A 20,995-nucleotide genomic window follows, 5' to 3' on the forward strand; every position below is an offset into this window, starting at 1 on the left:
CTTAGCTCGGTAACCAATTTGATGTAAAACAAGATGGAAAAACGAGATTGAACGGATCGTTGAACTGTTCGGTTGAGTTTGTTATTTCGAGATTGTGTATGTCGTGGTAATTGGTAAATTTGCAGCGGAAATTGTGTTGTTTGGACTGATTATTTCGTGATTATGAATGTAATTGGATAGTATGGTGAATTCCTAGTCCTAACCTCGCAAGGTGTCAAACGCAGATTCACGCAATCAACCTCGCAAGGAAGATCTAAAGATTAAGCTCGCAAACCTAATCGGAATAATGCTCACAAATGTAAACAATTTTATTGCTTTGGAAAATTCGATGATGCTTCTCGATCATACACGGCCTAATATACTCCTAAACGAGGTCACAATTCGACCCAAACCCTAACTTGGAAATTAAGCTATCTTTCCCTTTCCTAAACTAACTAGGAAAATTATTCTCCTTTCCTAAACTAACTAGGAAAGTAATTAAAATACTAAAAACTAGAATACAATCAGATTTAGGGTATTCTAATTTGACTAGGATTAGGAAAATCTAGCTTTCCTAACTTTATTAGAAATAGTAATTAACTAACTTATTATTCCTACACGATTTAGGAAACCGTGTATCCTAATTATCCTAGGAGCCGTGATATGCAGCCCAGAGCCGTGTTATGCGGCTCCCATGCCTTCCCATTTTAGCATCAACACATTACTCGATCCAAGCTCAAATCCTTTTACTAGTTGAGTTACATTTCGACTAATAAGAAGTTCATTTGCTTGTTCCGAACATGCTCCTGCATCACCTTGTGGCTCGTTGTGTTGAACAATTGTAATTGTTCATTAGCCAATGTGAGTCGTTGGTGAACCATTTGTCCTTGTTCATTAATCCTTGTGACTCAGTGTGTGAACCATTTGTCCTTGTTCATTAGTCCATGAGACTCGTTGTGTGAACCATTTATACTTGTTCATTAGCCCTTATGACTCGTTGTGTGAACTATTTGTCTTTGTTTATTAGTAAATGTGACTCGTTGTGTGAATCATTTACCCTTGTTCATTAGTCCTTGTGACTCGTTGTGTTAAACAATTGTACTTGTTCATTAGTCCATGTGACTCGTTGTGTGAACCATTTGTCCTTGTTTATTAGTCCTTGTGGCTCGTTATGTTGAACAATTGAAATTGTTCATTAGCCAATGTGAATCGTCGTGTGAACCATTTGTCCTTGTTCATTAGTCCTTGTGACTCGTTATGTGAACCATTTGTCCTTGTTCATTAGTCCATGTGACTCGTTGTGTGAACCATTTATCCTTGTTCATTAGCCCTTATGACTCGTTGTGTGAACTATTTGTCCTTGTTTATTAGAAAATGTGACTCGTTGTGTGAACCATTTACCCTTGTTCATTAGTCCATGTGACTCGTTGTGTGAACCATTTGTCCTTTTTTATTAGTCCTTGTGACTCGTTGTGTTGAACAAATGTAATTGTTCATTAGCCAATGTGAATCGTTGTGTGAACCATTTGTCCTTGTTCATTAGTCCTTGTGACTCGTTATGTGAACCATTTGCCCTTGTTCATTAGTCCATGTGGCTCGTTGTGTAAACCATTTATCCTTGTTCATTAGCCCTTGTGAGTCGTTGTGTTAAACAATTGTACTTGTTCATTAGTCCATGTGACTCGTTGTGTGAACCATTTGTCCTTGTTTTTAGTCCTTGTGGCTCGTTGTGTTGAACAACTTTAATTGTTCATTAGTCCATGTGACTCGTTGTGTGAACCATTTGTCCTTGTTCATTAGTCCTTGTGACTCGTTGTATGAACCGTTTGTCTTTGTTCATTAGTCCTTGTGACTCATTGTGTTAAACAATTGTTCTTGTGCATTAGTCCAGGTGACTCGTTGTGTGAACAATTTGTCCTTGTTTATTACTCTTTAGGACTCGTTGTGTTGAACAATTGTAATTAATCATTAGTAAATGTTACTTGTTGTGTGAACCATTTATCTTTGTTCATTAGTACTTGTGACTCGTTGTGTTAAACAATTGTACTTGTTCATTAGCCCATGTGACTCGTTGTATGAACCATTTGTCCTTGTTTATTAGTCCTTGTGGCTCGTTGTGTTGCACAATTGTAATTGTTAATTAGCCAATGTGACTCGTTGTGTGAACCATTTGTCCTTGTTCATTAGCCCTTGTGAGTCGTTGTGTGAACTATTTGTCCTTGTTTATTAGTAAATGTGACTCGTTGTGTGAATCATTTACCCTTGTTCATTAGTCCTTGTGACTCGTTGTGTTAAACAATTGTACTTGTTCATTAGTCCATGTGACTCGTTATGTGAACCATTTGTCCTTGTTTATTATTCCTTGTGGCTCGTTATGTTGAACAATTGAAATTGTTCATTAGCCAATGTGAATCGTCGTGTGAACCATTTGTCCTTGTTCATTAGTCCTTGTGACTCGTTATGTGAACCATTTGTCCTTGTTCATTAGTCCATGTGACTCGTTGTGTGAACCATTTATCCTTGTTCATTAGCCCTTATGACTCGTTGTGTGAACTATTTGTCCTTGTTTATTAGAAAATGTGACTCGTTGTGTGAACCATTTACCCTTGTTCATTTGTCCTTGTGACTCGTTGTGTTAAACAATTGTACTTGTTAATTAGTCCATGTGAGTCATTGTGTGAACCATTTGTCCTTGTTCATTAGTCCATGTGACTCGTTGTGTGAACCATTTGTCTGTTTTATTAGTCCTTGTTACTCGTTGTGTTGAACAATTGTAATTGTTCATTAGCCAATGTGAGTCGTTGTGTGAACCATTTGTCCTTGTTCATTAGTCCTTGTGACTCGATTATCCGAACCATTTGTCCTTGTTCATTAGTCCATGTGACTCGTTGTGTGAACCATTTGTCCTTGTTTATTAGTCCTTGTGGCTCGTTGTGTTGAACAATTGTAATTGTTCATTAGCCAATGTGACTCGTTGTGTGAACCATTTGTCCTTGTTCATTAGCCCTTGTGAGTCGTTGTGTGAACTGTTTGTCCTTGTTTATTAGTAAATGTGACTCGTTGTGTGAACCATTTATCCTTGTTTATTAGTCCTTGAGGTTCGTTGTGTTGAAAAATTGTAATTGTTCATTAGCCAATGTGAATCGTTGTGTAATCCATTTGTCCTTGTTCACTTGTCCTTGTGACTCGTTGTGTGAACCATTTGTCCTTGTTCATTAGTCCTTGTGACTCGTTGTGTTTAAATTATTGTTCTTGTGTATTAGTCCATGTGACTCGTTGTGTGAACAATTTGTCCTTGTTCATTAGTCCATGTGACTCGTTGTGTGAACCATTTGTCCTTGTTCACTAGCCCTTGTGAGTCGTTGTGTGAACTATTTGTCCTTGTTTATTAGTAAATGTGACTCGTTGTGTGAACCATTTATCCTTGTTTATTAGTCCTTGTGGTTCGTTGTGTTGAACAATTGTAATTGTTCATTAGCCAATGTGAATCGTTGTGTGAACCATTTGTCCTTGTTCATTAGTCCTTGTGACTCGTTTTGTGAACCATTTGTCCTTGTTCATTAGTCCATGTGACTCGTTGTGTGAACCATTTACCCTTGTTCATTAGTCCATGTGACTCGTTGTGTGAACCATTTGTCCTTTTTTATTAGTCCTTGTGACTCGTTGTGTTGAACAAATGTAATTGTTCATTAGCCAATGTGAATCGTTGTGTGAACCATTTGTCCTTGTTCATTAGTCCTTGTGACTCGTTATGTGAACCATTTGCCCTTGTTCATTAGTCCATGTGGCTCGTTGTGTAAACCATTTATCCTTGTTCATTAGCCCTTGTGAGTCGTTGTGTTAAACAATTGTACTTGTTCATTAGTCCATGTGACTCGTTGTGTGAACCATTTGTCCTTGTTTTTAGTCCTTGTGGCTCGTTGTGTTGAACAACTTTAATTGTTCATTAGTCCATGTGACTCGTTGTGTGAACCATTTGTCCTTGTTCATTAGTCCTTGTGACTCGTTGTATGAACCGTTTGTCTTTGTTCATTAGTCCTTGTGACTCATTGTGTTAAACAATTGTTCTTGTGCATTAGTCCAGGTGACTCGTTGTGTGAACAATTTGTCCTTGTTTATTACTCTTTAGGACTCGTTGTGTTGAACAATTGTAATTAATCATTAGTAAATGTGACTTGTTGTGTGAACCATTTATCTTTGTTCATTAGTACTTGTGACTCGTTGTGTTAAACAATTGTACTTATTCATTAGCCCATGTGACTCGTTGTATGAACCATTTGTCCTTGTTTATTAGTCCTTGTGGCTCGTTGTGTTGCACAATTGTAATTGTTAATTAGCCAATGTGACTCGTTGTGTGAACCATTTGTCCTTGTTCATTAGCCCTTGTGAGTCGTTGTGTGAACTATTTGTCCTTGTTTATTAGTAAATGTGACTCGTTGTGTGAATCATTTACCCTTGTTCATTAGTCCTTGTGACTCGTTGTGTTAAACAATTGTACTTGTTCATTAGTCCATGTGACTCGTTGTGTGAACCATTTGTCCTTGTTTATTATTCCTTGTGGCTCGTTATGTTGAACAATTGAAATTGTTCATTAGCCAATGTGAATCGTCGTGTGAACCATTTGTCCTTGTTCATTAGTCCTTGTGACTCGTTATGTGAACCATTTGTCCTTGTTCATTAGTCCATGTGACTCGTTGTGTGAACCATTTATCCTTGTTCATTAGCCCTTATGACTCGTTGTGTGAACTATTTGTCCTTGTTTATTAGAAAATGTGACTCGTTGTGTGAACCATTTACCCTTGTTCATTTGTCCTTGTGACTCGTTGTGTTAAACAATTGTACTTGTTAATTAGTCCATGTGAGTCATTGTGTGAACCATTTGTCCTTGTTCATTAGTCCATGTGACTCGTTGTGTGAACCATTTGTCTGTTTTATTAGTCCTTGTTACTCGTTGTGTTGAACAATTGTAATTGTTCATTAGCCAATGTGAGTCGTTGTGTGAACCATTTGTCCTTGTTCATTAGTCCTTGTGACTCAGTGTGTGAACCATTTGTCCTTGTTCATTAGGACATGTGACTCGTTGTGTGAACCATTTGTCCTTGTTTATTAGTCCTTGTGGCTCGTTGTGTTGAACAATTGTAATTGTTCATTAGCCAATGTGACTCGTTGTGTGAACCATTTGTCCTTGTTCATTAGCCCTTGTGAGTCGTTGTGTGAACTGTTTGTCCTTGTTTATTAGTAAATGTGACTCGTTGTGTGAACCATTTATCCTTGTTTATTAGTCCTTGAGGTTCGTTGTGTTGAAAAATTGTAATTGTTCATTAGCCAATGTGAATCGTTGTGTAATCCATTTGTCCTTGTTCACTTGTCCTTGTGACTCGTTGTGTGAACCATTTGTCCTTGTTCATTAGTCCTTGTGACTCGTTGTGTTTAAATTATTGTTCTTGTGTATTAGTCCATGTGACTCGTTGTGTGAACAATTTGTCCTTGTTCATTAGTCCATGTGACTCGTTGTGTGAACCATTTGTCCTTGTTCACTAGCCCTTGTGAGTCGTTGTGTGAACTATTTGTCCTTGTTTATTAGTAAATGTGACTCGTTGTGTGAACCATTTATCCTTGTTTATTAGTCCTTGTGGTTCGTTGTGTTGAACAATTGTAATTGTTCATTAGCCAATGTGAATCGTTGTGTGAACCATTTGTCCTTGTTCATTAGTCCTTGTGACTCGTTTTGTGAACCATTTGTCCTTGTTCATTAGTCCATGTGACTCGTTGTGTGAACCATTTACCCTTGTTCATTAGTCCATGTGACTCGTTGTGTGAACCATTTGTCCTTTTTTATTAGTCCTTGTGACTCGTTGTGTTGAACAAATGTAATTGTTCATTAGCCAATGTGAATCGTTGTGTGAACCATTTGTCCTTGTTCATTAGTCCTTGTGACTCGTTATGTGAACCATTTGCCCTTGTTCATTAGTCCATGTGGCTCGTTGTGTAAACCATTTATCCTTGTTCATTAGCCCTTGTGAGTCGTTGTGTTAAACAATTGTACTTGTTCATTAGTCCATGTGACTCGTTGTGTGAACCATTTGTCCTTGTTTTTAGTCCTTGTGGCTCGTTGTGTTGAACAACTTTAATTGTTCATTAGTCCATGTGACTCGTTGTGTGAACCATTTGTCCTTGTTCATTAGTCCTTGTGACTCGTTGTATGAACCGTTTGTCTTTGTTCATTAGTCCTTGTGACTCATTGTGTTAAACAATTGTTCTTGTGCATTAGTCCAGGTGACTCGTTGTGTGAACAATTTGTCCTTGTTTATTACTCTTTAGGACTCGTTGTGTTGAACAATTGTAATTAATCATTAGTAAATGTGACTTGTTGTGTGAACCATTTATCTTTGTTCATTAGTACTTGTGACTCGTTGTGTTAAACAATTGTACTTGTTCATTAGCCCATGTGACTCGTTGTATGAACCATTTGTCCTTGTTTATTAGTCCTTGTGGCTCGTTGTGTTGCACAATTGTAATTGTTAATTAGCCAATGTGACTCGTTGTGTGAACCATTTGTCCTTGTTCATTAGCCCTTGTGAGTCGTTGTGTGAACTATTTGTCCTTGTTTATTAGTAAATGTGACTCGTTGTGTGAATCATTTACCCTTGTTCATTAGTCCTTGTGACTCGTTGTGTTAAACAATTGTACTTGTTCATTAGTCCATGTGACTCGTTGTGTGAACCATTTGTCCTTGTTTATTATTCCTTGTGGCTCGTTATGTTGAACAATTGAAATTGTTCATTAGCCAATGTGAATCGTCGTGTGAACCATTTGTCCTTGTTCATTAGTCCTTGTGACTCGTTATGTGAACCATTTGTCCTTGTTCATTAGTCCATGTGACTCGTTGTGTGAACCATTTATCCTTGTTCATTAGCCCTTATGACTCGTTGTGTGAACTATTTGTCCTTGTTTATTAGAAAATGTGACTCGTTGTGTGAACCATTTACCCTTGTTCATTTGTCCTTGTGACTCGTTGTGTTAAACAATTGTACTTGTTAATTAGTCCATGTGAGTCATTGTGTGAACCATTTGTCCTTGTTCATTAGTCCATGTGACTCGTTGTGTGAACCATTTGTCCTGTTTTATTAGTCCTTGTTACTCGTTGTGTTGAACAATTGTAATTGTTCATTAGCCAATGTGAGTCGTTGTGTGAACCATTTGTCCTTGTTCATTAGTCCTTGTGACTCAGTGTGTGAACCATTTGTCCTTGTTCATTAGGACATGTGACTCGTTGTGTGAACCATTTGTCCTTGTTTATTAGTCCTTGTGGCTCGTTGTGTTGAACAATTGTAATTGTTCATTAGGCAATGTGACTCGTTGTGTGAACCATTTGTCCTTGTTCATTAGCCCTTGTGAGTCGTTGTGTGAACTGTTTGTCCTTGTTTATTAGTAAATGTGACTCGTTGTGTGAACCATTTATCCTTGTTTATTAGTCCTTGAGGTTCGTTGTGTTGAAAAATTGTAATTGTTCATTAGCCAATGTGAATCGTTGTGTAATCCATTTGTCCTTGTTCACTTGTCCTTGTGACTCGTTGTGTGAACCATTTGTCCTTGTTCATTAGTCCTTGTGACTCGTTGTGTTTAAATTATTGTTCTTGTGTATTAGTCCATGTGACTCGTTGTGTGAACAATTTGTCCTTGTTCATTAGTCCATGTGACTCGTTGTGTGAACCATTTGTCCTTGTTCACTAGCCCTTGTGAGTCGTTGTGTGAACTATTTGTCCTTGTTTATTAGTAAATGTGACTCGTTGTGTGAACCATTTATCCTTGTTTATTAGTCCTTGTGGTTCGTTGTGTTGAACAATTGTAATTGTTCATTAGCCAATGTGAATCGTTGTGTGAACCATTTGTCCTTGTTCATTAATCCTTGTGACTCGTTTTGTGAACCATTTGTCCTTTTTCATTAGTCCATGTGACTCGTTGTGTGAACCATTTACCCTTGTTCATTAGTCCATGTGACTCGTTGTGTGAACCATTTGTCCTTTTTTATTAGTCCTTGTGACTCGTTGTGTTGAACAAATGTAATTGTTCATTAGCCAATGTGAATCGTTGTGTGAACCATTTGTCCTTGTTCATTAGTCCTTGTGACTCATTATGTGAACCATTTGCCCTTGTTCATTAGTCCATGTGGCTCGTTGTGTAAACCATTTATCCTTGTTCATTAGCCCTTGTGAGTCGTTGTGTTAAACAATTGTACTTGTTCATTAGTCCATGTGACTCGTTGTGTGAACCATTTGTCCTTGTTTTTAGTCCTTGTGGCTCGTTGTGTTGAACAACTTTAATTGTTCATTAGTCCATGTGACTCGTTGTGTGAACCATTTGTCCTTGTTCATTAGTCCTTGTGACTCGTTGTATGAACCGTTTGTCTTTGTTCATTAGTCCTTGTGACTCATTGTGTTAAACAATTGTTCTTGTGCATTAGTCCAGGTGACTCGTTGTGTGAACAATTTGTCCTTGTTTATTACTCTTTGGGACTCGTTGTGTTGAACAATTGTAATTAATCATTAGTAAATGTGACTTGTTGTGTGAACCATTTATCTTTGTTCATTAGTACTTGTGACTCGTTGTGTTAAACAATTGTACTTGTTCATTAGCCCATGTGACTCGTTGTATGAACCATTTGTCCTTGTTTATTAGTCCTTGTGGCTCGTTGTGTTGCACAATTGTAATTGTTAATTAGCCAATGTGACTCGTTGTGTGAACCATTTGTCCTTGTTCATTAGCCCTTGTGAGTCGTTGTGTGAACTATTTGTCCTTGTTTATTAGTAAATGTGACTCGTTGTGTGAATCATTTACCCTTGTTCATTAGTCCTTGTGACTCGTTGTGTTAAACAATTGTACTTGTTCATTAGTCCATGTGACTCGTTGTGTGAACCATTTGTCCTTGTTTATTATTCCTTGTGGCTCGTTATGTTGAACAATTGAAATTGTTCATTAGCCAATGTGAATCGTCGTGTGAACCATTTGTCCTTGTTCATTAGTCCTTGTGACTCGTTATGTGAACCATTTGTCCTTGTTCATTAGTCCATGTGACTCGTTGTGTGAACCATTTATCCTTGTTCATTAGCCCTTATGACTCGTTGTGTGAACTATTTGTCCTTGTTTATTAGAAAATGTGACTCGTTGTGTGAACCATTTACCCTTGTTCATTTGTCCTTGTGACTCGTTGTGTTAAACAATTGTACTTGTTAATTAGTCCATGTGAGTCATTGTGTGAACCATTTGTCCTTGTTCATTAGTCCATGTGACTCGTTGTGTGAACCATTTGTCCTGTTTTATTAGTCCTTGTTACTCGTTGTGTTGAACAATTGTAATTGTTCATTAGCCAATGTGAGTCGTTGTGTGAACCATTTGTCCTTGTTCATTAGTCCTTGTGACTCAGTGTGTGAACCATTTGTCCTTGTTCATTAGGACATGTGACTCGTTGTGTGAACCATTTGTCCTTGTTTATTAGTCCTTGTGGCTCGTTGTGTTGAACAATTGTAATTGTTCATTAGCCAATGTGACTCGTTGTGTGAACCATTTGTCCTTGTTCATTAGCCCTTGTGAGTCGTTGTGTGAACTGTTTGTCCTTGTTTATTAGTAAATGTGACTCGTTGTGTGAACCATTTATCCTTGTTTATTAGTCCTTGAGGTTCGTTGTGTTGAAAAATTGTAATTGTTCATTAGCCAATGTGAATCGTTGTGTAATCCATTTGTCCTTGTTCACTTGTCCTTGTGACTCGTTGTGTGAACCATTTGTCCTTGTTCATTAGTCCTTGTGACTCGTTGTGTTTAAATTATTGTTCTTGTGTATTAGTCCATGTGACTCGTTGTGTGAACAATTTGTCCTTGTTCATTAGTCCATGTGACTCGTTGTGTGAACCATTTGTCCTTGTTCACTAGCCCTTGTGAGTCGTTGTGTGAACTATTTGTCCTTGTTTATTAGTAAATGTGACTCGTTGTGTGAACCATTTATCCTTGTTTATTAGTCCTTGTGGTTCGTTGTGTTGAACAATTGTAATTGTTCATTAGCCAATGTGAATCGTTGTGTGAACCATTTGTCCTTGTTCATTAGTCCTTGTGACTCGTTTTGTGAACCATTTGTCCTTGTTCATTAGTCCATGTGACTCGTTGTGTGAACCATTTACCCTTGTTCATTAGTCCATGTGACTCGTTGTGTGAACCATTTGTCCTTTTTTATTAGTCCTTGTGACTCGTTGTGTTGAACAAATGTAATTGTTCATTAGCCAATGTGAATCGTTGTGTGAACCATTTGTCCTTGTTCATTAGTCCTTGTGACTCGTTATGTGAACCATTTGCCCTTGTTCATTAGTCCATGTGGCTCGTTGTGTAAACCATTTATCCTTGTTCATTAGCCCTTGTGAGTCGTTGTGTTAAACAATTGTACTTCTTCATTAGTCCATGTGACTCGTTGTGTGAACCATTTATCCTTGTTTTTAGTCCTTGTGGCTCGTTGTGTTGAACAACTTTAATTGTTCATTAGTCCATGTGACTCGTTGTGTGAACCATTTGTCCTTGTTCATTAGTCCTTGTGACTCGTTGTATGAACCGTTTGTCTTTGTTCATTAGTCCTTGTGACTCATTGTGTTAAACAATTGTTCTTGTGCATTAGTCCAGGTGACTCGTTGTGTGAACAATTTGTCCTTGTTTATTACTCTTTGGGACTCGTTGTGTTGAACAATTGTAATTAATCATTAGTAAATGTGACTTGTTGTGTGAACCATTTATCTTTGTTCATTAGTACTTGTGACTCGTTGTGTTAAACAATTGTACTTGTTCATTAGCCCATGTGACTCGTTGTATGAACCATTTGTCCTTGTTTATTAGTCCTTGTGGCTCGTTGTGTTGCACAATTGTAATTGTTAATTAGCCAATGTGACTCGTTGTGTGAACCATTTGTCCTTGTTCATTAGCCCTTGTGAGTCGTTGTGTGAACTATTTGTCCTTGTTTATTAGTAAATGTGACTCGTTGTGTGAATCATTTACCCTTGTTCATTAGTCCTTGTGACTCGTTGTGTTAAACAATTGTACTTGTTCATTAGTCCATGTGACTCGTTGTGTGAACCATTTGTCCTTGTTTATTATTCCTTATGGCTCGTTATGTTGAACAATTGAAATTGTTCATTAGCCAATGTGAATCGTCGTGTGAACCATTTGTCCTTGTTCATTAGTCCTTGTGACTCGTTATGTGAACCATTTGTCCTTGTTCATTAGTCCATGTGACTCGTTGTGTGAACCATTTATCCTTGTTCATTAGCCCTTATGACTCGTTGTGTGAACTATTTGTCCTTGTTTATTAGAAAATGTGACTCGTTGTGTGAACCATTTACCCTTGTTCATTTGTCCTTGTGACTCGTTGTGTTAAACAATTGTACTTGTTAATTAGTCCATGTGAGTCATTGTGTGAACCATTTGTCCTTGTTCATTAGTCCATGTGACTCGTTGTGTGAACCATTTGTCCTGTTTTATTAGTCCTTGTTACTCGTTGTGTTGAACAATTGTAATTGTTCATTAGCCAATGTGAGTCGTTGTGTGAACCATTTGTCCTTGTTCATTAGTCCTTGTGACTCAGTGTGTGAACCATTTGTCCTTGTTCATTAGGACATGTGACTCGTTGTGTAAACCATTTGTCCTTGTTTATTAGTCCTTGTGGCTCGTTGTGTTGAACAATTGTAATTGTTCATTAGCCAATGTGACTCGTTGTGTGAACCATTTGTCCTTGTTCATTAGCCCTTGTGAGTCGTTGTGTGAACTGTTTGTCCTTGTTTATTAGTAAATGTGACTCGTTGTGTGAACCATTTATCCTTGTTTATTAGTCCTTGAGGTTCGTTGTGTTGAAAAATTGTAATTGTTCATTAGCCAATGTGAATCGTTGTGTAATCCATTTGTCCTTGTTCACTTGTCCTTGTGACTCGTTGTGTGAACCATTTGTCCTTGTTCATTAGTCCTTGTGACTCGTTGTGTTTAAATTATTGTTCTTGTGTATTAGTCCTTGTGACTCGTTGTGTGAACAATTTGTCCTTGTTCATTAGTCCATGTGACTCGTTGTGTGAACCATTTGTCCTTGTTCACTAGCCCTTGTGAGTCGTTGTGTGAACTATTTGTCCTTGTTTATTAGTAAATGTGACTCGTTGTGTGAACCATTTACCCTTGTTTATTAGTCCTTGTGGTTCGTTGTGTTGAACAATTGTAATTGTTCATTAGCCAATGTGAATCGTTGTGTGAACCATTTGTCCTTGTTCATTAGTCCTTGTGACTCGTTTTGTGAACCATTTGTCCTTGTTCATTAGTCCATGTGACTCGTTGTGTGAACCATTTACCCTTGTTCATTAGTCCATGTGACTCGTTGTGTGAACCATTTGTCCTTTTTTATTAGTCCTTGTGACTCGTTGTGTTGAACAAATGTAATTGTTCATTAGCCAATGTGAATCGTTGTGTGAACCATTTGTCCTTGTTCATTAGTCCTTGTGACTCGTTATGTGAACCATTTGCCCTTGTTCATTAGTCCATGTGGCTCGTTGTGTAAACCATTTATCCTTGTTCATTAGCCCTTGTGAGTCGTTGTGTTAAACAATTGTACTTCTTCATTAGTCCATGTGACTCGTTGTGTGAACCATTTATCCTTGTTTTTAGTCCTTGTGGCTCGTTGTGTTGAACAACTTTAATTGTTCATTAGTCCATGTGACTCGTTGTGTGAACCATTTGTCCTTGTTCATTAGTCCTTGTGACTCGTTGTATGAACCGTTTGTCTTTGTACATTAGTCCTTGTGACTCATTGTGTTAAACAATTGTTCTTGTGCATTAGTCCAGGTGACTCGTTGTGTGAACAATTTGTCCTTGTTTATTACTCTTTAGGACTCGTTGTGTTGAACAATTGTAATTAATCATTAGTAAATGTGACTTGTTGTGTGAACCATTTATCTTTGTTCATTAGTACTTGTGACTCGTTGTGTTAAACAATTGTACTTGTTCATTAGCCCATGTGACTCGTTGTATGAACCATTTGTCCTTGTTTATTAGTCCTTGTGGCTCGTTGTGTTGCACAATTGTAATTGTTAATTAGCCAATGTGACTCGTTGTGTGAACCATTTGTCCTTGTTCATTAGCCCTTGTGAGTCGTTGTGTGAACTATTTGTCCTTGTTTATTAGTAAATGTGACTCGTTGTGTGAATCATTTACCCTTGTTCATTAGTCCTTGTGACTCGTTGTGTTAAACAATTGTACTTGTTCATTAGTCCATGTGACTCGTTGTGTGAACCATTTGTCCTTGTTTATTATTCCTTGTGGCTCGTTATGTTGAACAATTGAAATTGTTCATTAGCCAATGTGAATCGTCGTGTGAACCATTTGTCCTTGTTCATTAGTCCTTGTGACTCGTTATGTGAACCATTTGTCCTTGTTCATTAGTCCATGTGACTCGTTGTGTGAACCATTTATCCTTGTTCATTAGCCCTTATGACTCGTTGTGTGAACTATTTGACCTTGTTTATTAGAAAATGTGACTCGTTGTGTGAACCATTTACCCTTGTTCATTAGTCCTTGTGACTCGTTGTGTTAAACAATTGTACTTGTTAATTAGTCCATGTGAGTCATTGTGTGAACCATTTGTCCTTGTTCATTAGTCCATGTGACTCGTTGTGTGAACCATTTGTCCTGTTTTATTAGTCCTTGTTACTCGTTGTGTTGAACAATTGTAATTGTTCATTAGCCAATGTGAGTCGTTGTGTGAACCATTTGTCCTTGTTCATTAGTCCTTGTAACTCAGTGTGTGAACCATTTGTCCTTGTTCATTAGTCCATGTGACTCGTTGTGTGAACCATTTGTCCTTGTTTATTAGTCCTTGTGGCTCGTTGTGTTGAACAATTGTAATTGTTCATTAGCCAATGTGACTCGTTGTGTGAACCATTTGTCCTTGTTCATTAGCCCTTGTGAGTCGTTGTGTGAACTGTTTGTCCTTGTTTATTAGTAAATGTGACTCGTTGTGTGAACCATTTATCCTTGTTTATTAGTCCTTGAGGTTCGTTGTGTTGAAAAATTGTAATTGTTCTTTTGCCAATGTGAATCGTTGTGTAATCCATTTGTCCTTGTTCACTTGTCCTTGTGACTCGTTGTGTGAACCATTTGTCCTTGTTCATTAGTCCTTGTGACTCGTTGTGTTTAAATTATTGTTCTTGTGTATTAGTCCATGTGACTCGTTGTGTGAACAATTTGTCCTTGTTCATTAGTCCATGTGACTCGTTGTGTGAACCATTTGTCCTTGTTCATTAGCCCTTGTGAGTCGTTGTGTGAACTATTTGTCCTTGTTTATTAGTAAATGTGACTCGTTGTGTGAACCATTTATCCTTGTTTATTAGTCCTTGTGGTTCGTTGTGTTGAACAATTGTAATTGTTCATTAGCCAAGGTGAATCGTTGTGTGAACCATTTGTCCTTGTTCATTAGTCCTTGTGACTCGTTTTGTGAACCATTTGTCCTTGTTCATTAGTCCATGTGACTCGTTGTGTGAACCATTTATCCTTGTTCATTAGCCCTTATGACTCGTTGTGTGAACTATTTGTCCTTGTTTATTAGAAAATGTGACTCGTTGTGTGAACCATTTACCCTTGTTCATTAGTCCTTGTGACTCGTTGTGTTAAACAATTGTACTTGTTAATTAGTCCATGTGAGTCATTGTGTGAACCATTTGTCCTTGTTCATTAGTCCATGTGACTCGTTGTGTGAACCATTTGTCCTGTTTTATTAGTCCTTGTTACTCGTTGTGTTGAACAATTGTAATTGTTCATTGGCCAATGTGAGTCGTTGTGTGAACCATTTGTCCTTGTTCATTAGTCCTTGTGACTCAATGTGTGAACCATTTGTCCTTGTTCATTAGTCCATGTGACTCGTTGTGTGAACCATTTGTCCTTGTTTATTAGTCCTTGTGGCTCGTTGTGTTGAACAATTGTAATTGTTCATTAGCCAATGTGAGTCGTTGTGTGAAACATTTGTCCTTGTTCATTAGTCCTTGTGACTCAGTGTGTGAACCATTTGTCCTTGTTCATTAGTCCATGTGACTCGTTGTGTGAATCATTTATCCTAGTTCATTAGCCCTTATGACTCGTTGTGTGAACTATTTGTCTTTGTTTATTAGTAAATGTGACTCGTTGTGTGAACCATTTACCCTTGTTCATTAGTCCTTGTGACTCGTTGTGTTAAACAATTGTACTTGTTCATTAGTCCATGTGACTCGTTGTGTGAACCATTTGTCCTTGTTTATTAGTCCTTGTGACTCGTTATGTTGAACAATTGAAATTGTTCATTAGCCAATGTGAATCGTTGTGTGAAACATTTGTCCTTGTTCATTAGTCCTTGTGGCTCATTATGTGAACCATTTGTCCTTGTTCATTAGTCCATGTGACTCGTTGTATGAACCATTTATCCTTGTTCATTAGCCCTTATGACTCGTTGTGTGAACCATTTGTCCTTGTTCATTAGTCCTTGTGACTCGTTGTGTTAAATAATTGTTCTTGTGCATTAGTCCATATGGCTCGGTTTGTGAACCATTTGTCCTTGTTTATTAGTCTGTGACTCGTTGTGTTGAACAATTGTAATTAATCATTAGTAAATGTGACTCGTTGTGTGAACCATTTATCTTTGTTCATTAGTCCTTGTGACTCAGTGTGTGAACCATTTGTCCTTGTTCATTAGTCCATGTGACTCGTTGTGTGAACCATTTATCCTTGTTCATTAGCCCTTATGACTCGTTATGTGAACTATTTGTCCTTGTTTATTAGTAAATATGACTCGTTGTGTGAACCATTTACCCTTGTTCATTAGTCCTTGTGACTCGTTGTGTTAAACAATTGTACTTGTTCATTAGTCCATGTGACTCGTTGTGTGAACCATTTGTCCTTTTTTATTAGTCCTTGTGGCTCGTTGTGTTGAACAATTGTAATTGTTCATTAGCCAATGTGAGTCGTTGTGTGAACCATTTGTCCTTGTTCATTAATCCTTGTGACTCAGTGTGTGAACCATTTGTCCTTGTTCATTAGTCCATGTGACTCGTTGTGTGAACCATTTATACTTGTTCATTAGCCCTTATGACTCGTTGTGTGAACTATTTGTCTTTGTTTATTAGTAAATGTGACTCGTTGTGTGAATCATTTACCCTTGTTCATTAGTCCTTGTGACTCGTTGTGTTAAACAATTGTACTTGTTCATTAGTCCATGTGACTCGTTGTGTGAACCATTTGTCCTTGTTTATTAGTCCTTGTGGCTCGTTATGTTGAACAATTGAAATTGTTCATTAGCCAATGTGAATCGTCGTGTGAACCATTTGTCCTTGTTCATTAGTCCTTGTGACTCGTTATGTGAACCATTTGTCCTTGTTCATTAGTCCATGTGACTCGTTGTGTGAACCATTTATCCTTGTTCATTAGCCCTTATGACTCGTTGTGTGAACTATTTGTCCTTGTTTATTAGAAAATGTGACTCGTTGTGTGAACCATTTACCCTTGTTCATTAGTCCATGTGACTCGTTGTGTGAACCATTTGTCCTTTTTTATTAGTCCTTGTGACTCGTTGTGTTGAACAATTGTAATTGTTCATTAGCCAATGTGAATCGTTATGTGAACCATTTGTCCTTGTTCATTAGTCCTTGTGACTCGTTATGTGAACCATTTGCCCTTGTTCATTAGTCCATGTGGCTCGTTGTGTAAACCATTTATCCTTGTTCATTAGCCCTTGTGAGTCGTTGTGTTAAACAATTGTACTTGTTCATTAGTCCATGTGACTCGTTGTGTGAACCATTTGTCCTTGTTTTTAGTCCTTGTGGCTCGTTGTGTTGAACAACTTTAATTGTTCATTAGTCCATGTGACTCGTTGTGTGAACCATTTGTCCTTGTTCATTAGTCCTTGTGACTCGTTGTATGAACCGTTTGTCTTTGTTCATTAGTCCTTGTGACTCATTGTGTTAAACAATTGTTCTTGTGCATTAGTCCAGGTGACTCGTTGTGTGAACAATTTGTCCTTGTTCATTACTCTTTGTGACTCGTTGTGTTGAACAATTGTAATTAATCATTAGTAAATGTGACTTGTTGCAGCAGGAGCCACTGACCAGGGCACCTCACCTCAACAGACAGTCCAAAGCAACACCACACCCATCTCAGAAATCAGTCAAGCTGGGCTAAGTTTAGTGGCCAATAAGTATGAGTGCAAGCCCAACCACCAGCTGCCACCATGGCCAGCTGGTTGGTCACTGAATTAGGCTCAGAAAAGTCCTAGGGGTCCAAGGGAAAATCACAATGCAAGTCCTAGAAATCCAAGTCGACAGAATCGGCATGACAAATGACAAACAACAAAAGCAACCTTTCCATTTCTGGCTAAACCATGAGGAAAAAGCACTCAAAGAACTTTTGGCTTGTCTTCCCATATACCAGATACAACCTAGAGCCAATTTTAATGCCAAGGACTCAATCATTTCGTCCTCAAGTGCCTACATTCAACAGAAAAGCCAGCAATGCAAAGAAAGGACCACAAACATCCTTTGTCACTGCATTTCTCTTTTGTTTTCATTCCAGTTTACAATTAAGAGCTTTTAAACCGTTGTAATATTGTACTTGGACTCTTACCAGCATGTGAGGAGGGATCCCGACCCTTGGATATAGTTTCCTTTCAAGTTTGTAACCTAAAAAGGCCTATATAAGGACCTCAACTCAGATTGTTGTAACACACGGTGATTTATGAATGAAACCCGAGATTTCTCTCAAATTTAAACCTCTTAATCTTGTGCTTAGTCTGTAGATTAGAGTCGGGCTTGATAATAACCTGTGCTTAGACTGTGGTTATTGATTAAGTACCTGTTAGTAGAGTATAAACTTTCTGTCTTGAGATCGTGGTTAGTTTAGCTTTCTTTGCTTGTTTCATTGAGTCTTTCTGTGTTAATCTATGGAATCTCTTAACTCTAACACCCCAAATTGTTAGCTTAATTCCCTGTGAGAATTCTGTGGGTCTTATAGTTGATAATTATATCCAAAGTTCCCTCATTTGATCAAATCCAGAACTATCTCACTCCTTTGTCCATTTGTGTCTATCAGTCGGTTCGGTGGAGTATTTATGCTACTTTGAGTCTCCTACAAATCCTAGAAATTTACTCAGAGTTAGTCCTCATATCAAAGTAATTTCGCCAACTTTCATGATTTTAGGAGGTCAATTCATAATTTTATTAAATAGCACAAGTTTATTGCATTCCTGAGAACTTGTCTTATTTCTGCTGGTTTGTTTGTTGTTTTTGTCTAAACCCTTGGACATTACACTGCAAATTGGTATATCAGAGTAAGGTTTTAACACGATTCCATCTTGTGTTAGTCTTGGGAAGGAAAGTGAGTTCATTTTTACCCTAACTACAACAAAACTACAAAAAATAACCCATGAGTGAAGAGAGATTTACTGGTATTGAGACCGGGGTGGATCGGATAGCGGGGAAGAATCAATGAACTGGTAAATATTGTCAACACTCTTGCAGAAGGAGTTCCTAACAGGCCACCCTACAGAGGCAGAGGCAGGGGTAGAGGCTTTGTTGGAGCAGGAAGAGGACAACCATACCACCAGGAACATGGAGAAGACATGTCAGATACTGATGAATCTATGGCAGAGGGCATCTACATGGAAAGAGACAAAGACATAAAGGTAGAATTTCCTGATTTCCATGGTAGTTTAAACCCTGAAGATTTGTTAGACTGGATTAGAACTGTTGAGAGAGTCTTTGAATTTAAGGGATATACTGACAGGAAAGCTTTCAAAGTTTCTATCCTTATATTCAAGGGTTATGCCTCACTTTGGTATGAAACCCTGAAAAGCCAGAGAATGAGAGAAGGCAAGGAACCCATTAAATCTTGGCTAAAACTTAAGAAGAAATTGAAGGATAAGTTTATAGCTAAAGATTACACACAGGATATGTTTATTAAGTTAACCAGCTGAAACAAGACCAACAATCTGTTGAGTCTTATCTTAGGAGCTTTGAACAACTTACCCTACAATGTGAGATCACTGAAAAGCCTGAACAGAAAATTGCTAGGTTTGTTGAGGGCTTGGATCCTAAGATTGCTATAAGAGTTAGAATGCAACAAGTCTGGTCCTTTGATGAAGCAGTCAACCTGGCATTGAGAATTGAAAAGATGGGAAAAGCCAAGGTCACTGCTTCCAAACCCCTTACCAGATCCACTTTCAAACCTTTTTCTGGGGTTAGGATTGGAGAAACTCCAAAACTTGCAACCCAACCAACACCAGACAAGGAGAAGAGTCATGTGAATCCTAGAACCAACACACTGTGGATCTGATGGGAAAATTAAATGCTTCCAATGCCAAGGGTATGGCCATTTTAGGAAGGACTGTCCTTCTAAGAGAACCTTGACAGCAATGGAAGTAGAGCAGTGGGAGAGGGAAGGTTTGGTTCAGTATGAGGAAGATGAGACCCTGATAATGGAGGAAGTGGAGACTGAAGGAGAACCAGAACAAGATGCGAGTTGTGGCCCCCCGATACAGTCACAGCTTAGTCTTGTGGAGGGTCATGCATTCCCAACACTCACCTCTGGAAGGCGATCAAAGATCCACGATATTGAGAACCAGATGCACATCCATGGGAGGGTTTGTAACCTAATCATAGATGGGGGAAGTTGTACAAATGTGGCATCAAATGCCATGGTTAGCAAACTCAACTTGACAACTCAAGAGCACCCAAACCCTTACAAGTTGAGATGGTTGAACAAGGGAGCAGAAGTAAGGGTGGACAAACAATGCTTGGTTCCATTTTCTATTGGGAAGGTGTATAAAGATGAAGTCCTGTGTGATATTGTCCCAATGGATGCATGCCACCTACTCTCGGGAAGACCATGGGAGTATGACAGAATACCACTCACCATGGGAAGGATAACATCTATAGTTTCAAGCATGAAGGCAAGAAGGTCACCCTGACCCCATTACCACCCAACCAGAGAAACTATGGAGGTCCAAGTATGCCAGAGGAGGGCAATGGTGTGCTATTTCTTTCTGAAGCAGCCATGATCAAAGAAATGAAGCAAGAACAACCTGTCTGGGTGTTACTGTCCAAAGAGGTAAGCAAGGAAGGGAGTCCTGAGATGCCTGCTGAAGTTAGGCCATTAATTCAGAGGTATAAGGAAGTATTTCCAAAAGAGTTGCCTAGTGGGTTGCCACCATTGAGAGGCATTGAGCACCACATAGACCTTGTTCCAGTGCTTCCCAACAGGCCAGCTTATAGAAGTGATCCAGCTGCTACCAAAGAATTGCAAAGCCAAATTGAGGAACTTATGAGCAAAGGATTTGTCAGGGAATCACTCAGTCCTTGTGCAGTCCCTGCTCTACTTGTTCCAAAGAAAGATGGGACATGGAGGATGTGTACTGACAGCAGGGCCATTAACAACATCACTGTCAAGTACAGGTTCCCAATACCAAGGTTAGATGACATGCTAGATGAGCTCAGTGGTGCCATGATATTTTCTAAGATTGATCTCAGGCAAGGGTACCATCAAGTCAGGATAAGGGAAGGAGATGAGTGGAAGACTGCCTTCAAAACTAAACATGGACTATATGAGTGGCTTGTGATGCCATTTGGTCTTTCTAATGCACCAAGCACCTTTATGAGACGATGACCGAGGTGCTAAGGCCATGTTTAGGCAAATTTGCAGTGGTCTACTTTGATGATATCTTGGTTTATAGCAGCAGTGAAAGAGAACACCTGAAACATCTTGAAGCTGTGTTCAGGATCCTCAGGGAACAAAAGCTATTTGGCAAACTGGAAAAATGCACTTTTATGGTTGAGGAAGTGGCATTCCTAGGGTACATTGTCTCTGGGAGGGGAATTACAGTTGATCAGGACAAAGTTGCAGCCATTCAATCATGGCCTACTCCTAAAACAATCACTGAGGTGAGGGGGTTCCATGGATTGGCCTCCTTTTATAGGAGATTTATCAAGAACTT

The sequence above is a fragment of the Silene latifolia genome, chromosome 9, assembly GCF_048544455.1.
Source record: "Silene latifolia isolate original U9 population chromosome 9, ASM4854445v1, whole genome shotgun sequence".
In the NCBI taxonomy this organism is placed as follows: Eukaryota; Viridiplantae; Streptophyta; class Magnoliopsida; order Caryophyllales; family Caryophyllaceae; genus Silene; species Silene latifolia.